The sequence below is a fragment of the Monodon monoceros genome, unplaced genomic scaffold (assembly GCF_005190385.1).
Source record: "Monodon monoceros isolate NGI ecotype Baffin Bay Population unplaced genomic scaffold, NGI_Narwhal_1 Super_Scaffold_13, whole genome shotgun sequence".
NCBI lineage: Eukaryota > Metazoa > Chordata > Mammalia > Artiodactyla > Monodontidae > Monodon > Monodon monoceros.
The window spans coordinates 81577132-81589322 of record NW_021703769.1 but is presented as its reverse complement, the minus strand read 5'-3'; positions in this window follow the sequence as shown (position 1 = coordinate 81589322).

Genomic DNA, 12191 nt, shown 5'->3' with positions numbered 1-12191 from the left:
AAGAAGAATTCGCAGCCCACCTTCCACTTCTGGCGCGCCTGTGTGGGTTCGTTCCCGTTTGTGTCCTGGGTAGGTGTTTCTTATAACTGTAAGAGTTAAGTTGAGGGTGAAATCGGTTTTTTTAGTTTGTTCGCAGATTTCTGGCCTGGCTGAAGGCGAGGGTTGCGTGTTTAAAGAAAAATGAAACGGACATAGTTGTCTGTAGAAGGTAGTGTGAAGGTGCAAAGGAAGTTTTCTGTAGAAGGTAGTGTGAAGGTGCAAAGGAAGCCCCTGCGTTAGGGGCGGTCGTGCATTCAGCCAGGCAACTTGCGCATTTTCATCATCTACAGGGTCCCTCCGGGCATTTGTGGGCTTTTTTTACCCCCCTCTTTGAGAGACCTCAGGTGACCGCTGGATCAAACCAAACCGTCCGGACTGCGCCGCACGCGGATTCCTCTGGCTTCAGGGAGAAAGTTTGCCGCACCTGGCGAGGCGCGGTGTGTGGCCTAAGCGGGACAGAGCGTGGCATCTCCCCATAGTGCCCAGTCCCAGACCTTGGAGCGCAGGGTGTCGCCTTTTTCAGCTTTTGGGGCCTGTGAATTGTGGCAGTTGGAACGGCTCATTATGTCTGGCACTTGGAGTTCAAGCCCTTGCAGCAGACCGCTTGACCAAACTCAAGATTTTAGTTTAGGTTATCCCTCACAGATTAGGTTTGGAAACAGGACTTCTTATCCAGCCTGGCAGAATAGACCTTCACGTTTAGGGAGGCGGTGTTGGAATTTGGACATGAGACAGATCTGGGTACTTATTCTAGCTCTGTCACTCTCTAGGCGTGCATCCTTGGACTGATTACATAACCTTTCTCAAGTCTTTGTGTCTTATATGTAAAATAACTAACAGTAAATGCTTTTCTAGTAGGAATTTCACTTTAAGAATTAAGTGGGTGGGGCTTCCCTGGTGGCGCAGTGGTTAAGAATCTGCCTGCCAATGCAGGGCACACGGGTTTGAGCCCTGGTCCGGGAAGATCCCACCTGACACAGAGCAACTAAGCCTGTGTGCCACAACTACTGAGCCTGCTCTCTAGAGCCTGCGTTCCGCAACTACTGAAGCCCAGGTGCCACAACTACTGAAGCCCACATGCCTAGAGCCTGTGCTCTGCAACAAGAGAAACCACCACAATGAGAAGCCCGCACACCTCAACGAAGAGCAGACCCCACTCTCTGCAGCTAGTGAAAGCCCATGTGCAGCAAGAAGACCCAATGCAACCAAAAATAAATAAGTTAAAAAAAAAATTGGTGGGAATTCCCTGGTGATCCAGTGGTTAGGACTTGGCACTCTCACTACCTGGCCTGTGTTCAGTCCCTGGTTGGGGAACTAAGATCCTGCAAGCCACACTGTGCTGGGCAAGAAAAAAAAAAATCAATGGGACTATGATTGTATGTATAGTAGTTCCCAGCCCTTAATCATTATTCGACAAAAGATTACTGTCCTTACTTGCTTTAGTGTATGACATTCTCCTGTTAGAAAGACTTGTTTTGACATTAAAGTAATAATTTTCAAAGAATTTTAGGGTAGCAAAATCCCCTCTCCCCTTTTTATCCCCCCCCAAAGTCTGTCAGAACTTCTAATATATTAAATAGACACAGAGCTACTGTGGTTGAATGTGAGAGGATTGAGACCTCAGAGTATGTCCCTCTGGCCTTTTCCAGGAGCTACCCGCCCCTCAATCTCTATCTCCTTGGGGGACCCTAAAGCACCTGCACAGGACCCTGGGGCTCCAGGGACCATAATTTGAAAACTCCAGGTTAAAGAATTCTTTCCTCTGTCACAGAACAAATGCTGTTGGAAGAGTAGTAGAAAGAGCCCAGGGCTTAAGTTGGAACACCTGAATTTTAGTTCTGGTTTTGTCACTTACCAGTTGTATGACCTTTGACTACTCACTTAACTTCTTTGACCTCAGTTTCCTCCTCTGAAAAATGAGATTAATACCTGCCTCAAAGGATTATTGCAAATATTACATTAGATGATACAAATGAAGTGCAAAGTACTATATACATGTTGTAAGATAACATTTTATAGCATTATAGCATTCTCCCCAGCACGCCTCTACTTCCTTGATTACTTTGCCTCCTGTGCCCCGTTCAGTCAGTTGCATTGATTGCCACAGGAGAGAGATGATAAAGAAAAAAAAAAGAAAAAAAAAACAAATCAAAATGCTTTTAAGTTTCAAAAGCCAAGTAAGCAAGAAAGCTTAGGTAGTGATGCATCCCCCTCTCTCACAGTCCTAGGGTGTTGCCTGGGTGTGAGGTGGGAGGAGTAATGATGATCGATACTTAGATGTGCTTGGAGGTCTCAGAGGAGAGAGGACGTGGATGTGTACATTGTTCCCTGTGGAGCTGGGGAGGTGGCAAGCCTTGCAGAGTTCTCCTCAGTGTCAAGCATGATGCAACAACAGTAGGGTAGCCGTAGCCACGTGAGTGTCTAGGCGGTAAGTGCTACTTTGATGCAGGAAGCAACCAAATATTTTACTTGTGCACAGAAGTAATTCAGAGAAAGCCAGACCTGAGATGCCATAAGATGAGGACAAAGAGAAGCTAGCTGTGGCCTAGGTGGACCCACCACCGAAGCCCACAAGACTAGAGAGGAATGAGGATGACTGAGTGGTCACTAGTATGGACTGAGCACCAGATACTCCTTTCCCATGAAGGGCTTTGGAGTACCCACTTCCTCTCTCCAACCAGGGAAAGAAGGGTGAGGAGGAGGCTGATTGCCTTATGTCATCCTGAATTATGATTCTGTCACCCAGCATGATGGGGATTCAAAACTAAGTCCAGTTATAGAAATAGAAAATTAGATCCTTTGCACAGAGAATTTGTGAACTCAGAAGGGGAGACCAAGTTGGAGCTGTAGGAGGCTCCTGAGCATCCTTTTTCCCACAAATGTACTGAACGTACAGCTACACACAGTCATATCATTGGAGAGAAATCCAGAAACTAGCTGAATGACTCCCACACGGAAGGTGAATGAGAAAATACCCACATCAAAACGGGCAGCAAAGTCTGAGACACACTCTGGCCATATAAGCCCCACCTCCTGCACAGCTCCATAAAATTGGGAGGAAATCCCCAACTCCTAGCTTCTCCTTGAGGATTTACGTGTTTGGACTGCACATCCAGCACCTCAACTTGTAAGAGTCTCACTGAGGGCCTGTCCCCCAAAACACTTGACTCTGAAATCCAGTGGGATTTGCATCCACCAGATCCACAGGACTATAGCAAGCAAAGGAGCCGTTCTTAATGGGCACACGAGCACATGCAATGGCTGTTTCCCCAAGGCTCAGTGCAGAGGGAGCAGACAAAAATGCCTATCGTTCTGTCTTTCCCTGGAAGGGATTTGACTGCATACTTTCCAAGCTGCTGCCTAAGGGTCTGCTTCTAATTTAGCACTCATCTAAAGGCTGGCTGTGATCCTCCTTGAAGCCCCAAATAGCTGATGGGTGCTTTCCCTGACTTTCCCACTGGTTCACTCCAACAATGAAACCAAGTCACCGTTTCTTCCTGGAGGACCTTGTCCACACATCTAGTGCCCCAACATTTACAGCTGCCACCCAAGTATGGGCCCCCAAGTTACCTGGCTTTGATAGCCAACCAGGCTTACATTCACAAGTCCCACAACACCACATCAAACAAAAAGCAGTTTTTAAACAGATTCAAGAGCACCTCCTAGTGGCTGTACTCCTGGGCTCAGTGCAGAGGGAGTAGGCTCCTCTGGACGAATTTCACTGTCCTGTATCTCAATAGAATATCAATAAGGAAACATTGGACTTAAACTACATGTTAGACGAGATGGCTCTAACAGACATACACAGAACATTCCAACCAACAGCAGCAGAATAACCATTCTTAAGCACACATGAAACATTTTCCAGGATGGATCATATATTACACCACAAAATAAGTTTTAATAAATTTAAGAAGATTGAAATCCTATCAAGCATCTTTTCCAATGACAAATGGTATGAAACTAGAAATCAGTTACAAGAAGAAAACTGGAAAATTCACAAATATGTGGAGATTAAACAACATGCTTTTGAAGAACCAATAGGTCAAAGAAGAAATCAAAAAGGGAAATTAAAAAATCTAGAGAGGGCTTCCCTGGTGGCGCAGTGGTTGAGAGTCCACCTGCCGATGCAGGGGACACGGGTTCGTGCCCCGGTCCAGGAAGATCCCACATGCTCCCACATGGAGCAGCTAGGCCCGTGAGCCATGGCCGCTGAGCCTGCACGTCCGGAGCCTGTGCTCTGCAACGGGAGAGGCCACAACAGTGAGAGGCCTGTGTACCGCAAAAAAAAAAAAAAAAAAAAAAAATCTAGAGACAAATGACAGTGGAAACATACACTACCAAAACTTATTGGATGCAGCAAAAGCAGTTCCAAGAGGGAATTTTGTAGCAATAAATACCTATAATAAGAACAAAGAAAGAACTCAATTTAACTTTAAACCTCAAGGAACTAGAAGAAGAAGAACAAACTAATCCCAAATTTAGTAGAGGGAAGGAAATAACAAAGGTCTGATTGAAAATAAATAGATACTAAAAAGACAATAGAAAATACCAATGAGACTAAGAGCTGGTTTTCTGAAAAGATGAAAAAGATAGACAAACTGTTAGCTAAACTAAGGAAAAGAGGAGGACCCAAAGTCAGAAATGAAAGAGAAGACATTACAATTGATAATACAGAAATACTAAGGATCATAAGAAACTACTATGAACAACCAACAAATTATATAACCTAGAAGAAATGGATAAGTCACTAGAAATATACAGCCTGCCAGGACTGAATTATGAAAAAATAAAAAAACAGACTAATTACTAATTTGGACATTGAATTAATAATCAAAACCTCCCAACAACAAAAGTTTAGGACCAGATGGCTTCACTGGTGAATTCTACCAAACATTTAAAGAATTAATACCAGTACTCTCAAACTCTTCCAAAAACAGAAGAGGAGAAAACACTTCTAAACTCATTTCACAAAGCCAGCATTACCCTGACACCAAAGTCAGAAAAAGATACAACAAGAAAAAAAGATGACAGGCCAATACCCCTGATGGACATAGATGCAAAAAACCCTCAACAAAATATTATCAAACTGAATTCAACAGTACATTAAAAGGATCATACACCATGATCAAGTGGAATTTATTCCAGGGATGCAAGGATGGTTCAGCATCCATAAATCAATCAATATGATATACTACATTAACAAAATGAAGGATAAAAGTCATATAATCATCACAATGGATGGAGGAAAAGCATTTGACAAAATTCAACATACTTTTATGATAAAAACTCCCAAAAAACTGGATATAGAAGGAATGTACCTCAACATAATAAAGCCCATAAATGATAAAACCACAGCTAACATCATGCTCAACAGTGAACAGCTGAAAGCTTTTCCTTTAAGATCAGGAACAAGACAAGGATGCCCATTCTAATCACTTTTATTCAACATAGTATTGGAGTCCCTAGCCTGAGCAATTAGGCAACAAAAAGAAATAAAAAGTCATCCAAGTCATAAAGGAAGAAGTAAAATGGTCTCTTGCAGACAACATGATCTTATATAAAGAAAACCCTAAAGACTCTACCAAAAATCTGTTAGAATAAACAAATTCAGTAAAGTTGCAGGAAATAATATCAATACACAAAAATCAGTTGTGTTTCTATACACTAACAATAAAATATCAGAAAGTGAAATTAAGAAAACAATCCTATGTACAGTAGTATCAAAAAGGATTAACTACTTAGGAATAAATTTAACTGAAGTGAAAGATCTGCGCACTTAAAATTATAAAACATTGATGAAAGAAATTGAAGAAGACTAAATGGAAGATATTTTGTGTTCATGGATTGGAAGAATTAATATTACTAAAATGTCAATACTACCAAAGTGATCTACAGATTCAGTGTAATTCTTATCAGAATTCTAATGGCATTTTTCATAGATATAGAAAAAAAATCCTAAAATTCATATGGCACTACAGAAGACCCCATATAGCCAAAGCAATCTTGAAAAAGAAGAACAAAGCTGGAGGCATCTCATTTCCGTATTTCAAACTATACTACAAGGCTATAGGAATAAAAACAGAATGGTATTGTCATAAAAACAGACACATAGATCAATAGAACAGAATAGAGAGCCCAGAAATAAACCCATGTATATAGATCTCTGTTTTAAACAATACACACAAATCAACTCAAAATGGTTTAAAGACTTGAGCTTAAAAGCTGAAACAGTAAAACTACTAGAAAAACACAGGGGGTAAGCTCCTTGACAGTGGTCCTAGCAATGATTTTTTGGATTTGGCACCAAAAGAGAAAGCAACAAAATAAAAAATGAGACTACATCAAACTAAAAAGCTCCTGCACAGCAAAAGGAAACCATAAATAAAATGAAAAGTCAACCTACGGAATGGAGGAAAATATTTGCAAACCACACATCTGATAAGGGGTTAATATCCAAAATATCAAGGAATTAATACAACTCAATAGAAAAAAAGTAACACAAAAAATGGGCAAAGGATCTGAATAGACATCTCTCCAAAGAAGACATCCAAATGGCCAACAGGTACATGAAAAGTTACTCAACATCACTAATCAGGGAAATACAAATCAAAACTACAATAAGATATCACCTAACACCAGTCAGGTTTATTTTTAAAAAGGCAAGAGATAGTAAATGCTGGCCAGGATGTAGAGAAAAAGGAACTCTGGTGCACTATGAGTGGGAATGTAAATTGGTGCAGCCACTATGGAAAACAGTATGGAGATTCCTCAAAAAGCTAAAAATAGAACTACCGTGTGATTCAGCCATTCCACTTGTGAGTATATATCCAAAGGAAATGAAATCATTATCTAGAAGAGATATCTGTACTCCCATGTTTATTGCAGCATGATTCACAATATCGAAGGTATGGAAACAACCAAAGTGTCCGTTGATGGATGAATGAATAAACAAAATGTGGCATATATGTACACAATAGAATATTATTCAGCCATGAGAAAAAAGGAAATCCTGCCATTTGTGACAACATGGATGAGGCTGGAGGGCATTATGCTAAGTGAAATAAGCCAGACGGAGAAAGACAAATAGGGTGTGGCATCACTTATATGTGGAAACTTTTAGAAAAATAAATGGAACTCAAAGAAACAGAGTAGAATAACGATGGTTGCCAGGGACTGGGTGGTGGTGGTGAGGGAAATAGGGAGAGGCTGGTAAAAGGGTACAAACTTTCAGTTAATAAGATAAATAAGGTCTAAGGATCTAATGTAAACATGGTGACTATAGTTAATAACACTGTATTGTATAATTGAAATTTGCTAAGAAAGTAGAATTAAGTGTTTTCATTTAAAAAAAGTAAATATATGAGGCAATGGATGTGTTTCTTAACTTGATGGTGGGAATCCTTTCACAATCCATGCATATATAAAATCACCACGTTCTACACTTTAAATATATCACAATTTTAAATGTCAACTATACCTCAATAAAGCTGAAAGAAAGAAAAAGAATTTGTGGACTCAAAATTCCAGGGGAATAAGATATAGGCACAGTTCCAGGTAAGAAGGCACAGTTCCAGGGAGGGAGGTTCTAGACATGTTCTTACATATGTCTGTCTCCCCGCTAACAAGAAAAGTGAGCTTCTCAATGGTAGGACCCAATTGGAGTCATCCTCTTGTTCCTATTGTGCAATGCAATGCCTACCTCAAAGGACACAGTGTAAGTGTAATGATGGATCAATTATGGAGGTAGGAACAGGGAGGATGGAGAAACGGACTTTTCCTCTTCATAGTTCTGTCTGCTGCATGCTGTGCAGACAGAGCTCGGGTAAAGGCTGATCAGACATTCTACTGAGTTCTCTCCTCCCTACACTCATCTCAGTACTGAGCCCCAAGAGGAAACTGCTGGCTAGAGGTCTGGGTATGATATACACCTCCAAGGCCACCTGTACAAAGAGCCACTTCCTCTCTGCTGGCAGAAGTAACAGACCCATGAGTCAAGTAATCGATCTTTTCTCTGTTGACTTAGAGCCCAGAGACTGTGTCATTCAGAGGTGACCTTCATCCTGAGGGTACATCTCTCTCCTGCAGTTAAAATTGTCCTCGATCTCCGTCTCCTCCTGTGATCACCTGTAAAGGATCTTCCAAAATGTGTGATTCTTTTTATTAAAAAATGAAAAACCTAGGGCTTCCCTAGTGGCACAGTGGTTGAGAGTCCGCCTGCCGATATAGGGGACACGGGTTCGTGCCCCGGTCTGGGAAGATCCCACGTGCCACGGAGCGGCTGGGCCCGTGAGCCATGGCCGCTGAGCTTGCGCGTCCGGAGCCTGTGCTCCGCAGCGGGAGAGGCCACAGCAGTGAGGGGCCCGCGTACCGCAAAAAAAAAAAAAAAAAAAAAAAGAAAAACCTGAAGGAAATTTGGTAAATCAGTGTTCAGTTGGAGAATGAGAACCATCTAGAAAAAATATATGTATGTGTATTATATATAATGTAACTTTTTAGATATGAATTACAGGTATTATGCAATTACGTAGTCATGTAATATATACAGTGATATATATAAATGTATGTATTATGGGTACTATGAGCTTGTGAGGTCTGGTTCAGTAGTCTCTATAAAGCTGTTGCCTTCATCTGATGCTGAAGCTTGAAATCTTCAGAGCAGACAGTCAGGAAGGGAAGATGGATGTAAAGAGGGGGAGAGTGAGGACAAACTGGAACCCCTAGGGACAGACTGGAACTCATGTCAGTCTCTCACTGCTCCCAACTCTGATGTCCTTCAGGAAAGGCTGGTGTCCTTTGTCACAGAAGGAAGTGCACCTGGAGCTGGGAGCAGAAGGAGGGCCCCACAGCAAGGAGGGGAGCCAGCAGGTAAGCTACCCCCGCACCGACCTCTGGAGCATCAGTACCATGGCTGCTTCACTCTCACCCTCCTAATCCCAGGCAAGATGTCTCCTGCGGCCCACCCTAACCAGAAACCTGCAGCCTAAGCAAGATGACATATTACAGAGCAACCACATAGTTCCTGCCAAGGTTTGATACAGTGAGGCGGTAGGTACACAGTTGTTTGCTACATATCTGTGTAGTCTCAGATGTATGTTTGAAATACCTTACAATTTAAGGTGTGAATCCATCTACATTCATTGTAGAACCCATAAGAAAAAGATGTCAAAATCCACCCCCTTCCAAAAAAAGTCGACTTTTTGGAACCAGTTAAAACATTATGTAAATGAATAGCCTTTCCAGTGAATAAATTAACAGGCCAGATGGAAACGATCCCGGTGATTCCAATTTCATCTGTCTTCTTAAGTGTTTGCAAAGTAATACCATACCTTAACATTAGCAGAAGAGATATAAGATAGGTTTTTGCTTGAAATTGGATTCCCGAGTACTCATTACACAAAATTAAACTGCAGTCGTTACATGGAATTAACTATGTAGCTTGGAAACCTGAACAACTAGACAAATATTTCACATCTTCACCATTTTGCTACACTTTGTGTTCGAGCTGGAAAGAACTGTGAAAACCTATACGTTAAAAAATTGTTTACGTATTTCATAATGTGCAGAGGCTGAAGCAAAATACTAAATAACGTTTCAAGTATTTTAATAATTTTCATTAGCCTCAACAATTAAGCACATTCACGAAGCTGACTTTCCAATCGTGTTCCGTTAAATTATAACTACCAAACTATAAACTAAAATTATAGTTAAGTAAAAATAGTCCAAATTAAAGCCACTGTTGCCACCCTATTTTATTAGCAATTAGGGAAAATAAGAGACACCAGGTTTTTCAGCTCTGTGACCTGCTAGGCAATCTAGGCCCTCGTTTCAAAGTCAAAATAACATCTTTCTACTGCTGAGAACATGCTTTCTTGAGGTGGGTTGATTGGGTGAACTCTACATGTCTGTTTTTTGTTTTCTCTAGTTACTATGCTCCCCCACTGAAAAAGCCTTCACGCTCGTCTCATTGTTCTGTAATCCTACCAGCTGGAGATAACTACTGTTAACATTTTGCTATATGTCCTTTCACTTTTTTTTTTCCATGAGGCACGTATTGAATAGGACCCATTTAAAAATTAGTTGTTTGTACTATATTTACATGATCACTAAAACTAGGGAGATTTTTGAAAACAATTTTTGTTTTCAAATTATACTTAACACTAAAATTTGGAAATGCTAATGTTTCTACAAAATTTCAACTTAGAAAAATAACCCCCAAAATGAAAAGTGCTAATTCACAGATACATTCAAATGCCCAGAGCTGTTATTACCTGCATTCAGAGTAGAATACTCACCCCCTGCCCCAAACACCCCAGCTGCAAACAACATAATTAAAAATTGGTATGAATCAAGACCACACGAGATTACTGTTTCATGTAAGCATACCAGCTGACAGTTTTTGGGTGTTAAATATAGAGAGATGGCTCCTTTTGATTGCTGTTTATTATCTGTTGACAGAGACTGAAATTAAATTCCTATGACTGGGTTAGAAGAATGAAAAAGTGATGTAATTGAAATGGGCAAAAATAATTTGAATTGTACTTTTGAAACAGTAGAATGAACACAATTCATGAATAACCGACCGTCATTCTATGTATGAAAAATTTGTGGCGAGTCATCCTTTCGTATACATCCATCCTCTAAGCAATTTCCCCAAGACATTCAGAACATCAGTACCATACAATGACACAGTGTCCCCTGGGTGCTCCAAATAACCCCTCCAGTGATTATTCCCATACAGGTCCCCTCCTGAGTGACAGAAAAGAAATAACAGAAATCCACGATCATTACCTAGATGCTGTGAGGCTGCCTTTGCTGCTCCAGTGGGTGATGGATTGCTTAGTCAATTAGAAGCTCATAACCATTATGTAAAAGCATCCTCATTCACATTGTTTCTCCGAGGCATGTGGTAGCCAGAGCCCCGTGGAAAGAGGGCTACAGGATCACGCTGAGTTATTTAAAGTGTCCCCCTTCAGAATTGTTGGGATGAAGAGCCCCTAGCTGGGGAGGGCCAACGGAGTGAATAGAAATATCAGGAGGATCAGAGTATCCACATGGTGCGGCGGTGAAGGCAACATGTGGATTGTTTTAGGAATCAGGGCTCTTAGGTCATCAGTACTGGCCCGGAAAGCCCTCTGCTGGTACGTGGGGGACATTGTCACACACCCAGGGAAGCTAGAGGTGGGGAGGAACTAACCCAATTCCTGCCAAGATGGCCGGGGAATGAGGAGAGCATGAAGGCGCAGGTGTGTACCGGGAGAGGGGAAAAGAGAGCCGTGAAATGACACAGCTCCGTTCTTTGGCTCTCCCCAAAGAGTGCTTCATTTTCAGGCTAGATTTCCCCAGTTTGACTTATCTGAAAACGACCTTTTTGGGTTTTGTCCCTTCAACGTGACTTAATATTCTTCAAATCTTCAAATCGATACACTTTCAAATGTCTAATAGCCTCATTCTAAAGGGGCGATATTGAAATCAGGTTTGTGCTACTTTTATTTTCCTGATGCTTATTAAAATAAATACACGGTTATTAAATTTAACAATGTTGACCCCTGTCCCCCTAAAATCATCTTGAGGCCCCCTTGTGGTACATGTCCCGCACTTTGAAAAGCTGCTCTGCCACAACCCTCCAAAAAACAGGAGTTCAGAGCTGCTAAGCTACTTAGCAGGATGGCAGCAAACCCAGGAGAGGCCAGGGCGTTGTTAACTTGTGTGTTGGGGTAAAAAGTGCGAGCTTTTAAACGAGCTCCCGGGAAGATGCCTTGCTTCCTCCCAGGAGTCCTCAACCCTGGGGTCAGCCCAAGAGAACAGCTTGAACCTGCCACCTGGAAATCAGCCTAATGAGAATTTCCTGGCTTGAGATTGCCCCACCCTAATGAAAGTCCTGTAATGGGACCCTGAGTCTCGCCTCAAATGTTCGGACAATTCTGGGTGTAATTGGCTCAGGTGGTATCAAATAAGAGCCAGGAAACTAGTGGCTGAGAAAGTGGAGAGGGGTAGGGAGAACTGGAGGAGTGGGGGAGGGAAAGGGGGAGGGGAAAGGGAGGGGGAGGGAAAGGGGGGGGGGGAAGGGAGGGGGAGGGAGAGGGGGAGGGGAAAAGGGGAGGAGTGTAGAGCGCGGGGGGCGCCGGATCATCAGAAAGATGAGGAGAGGG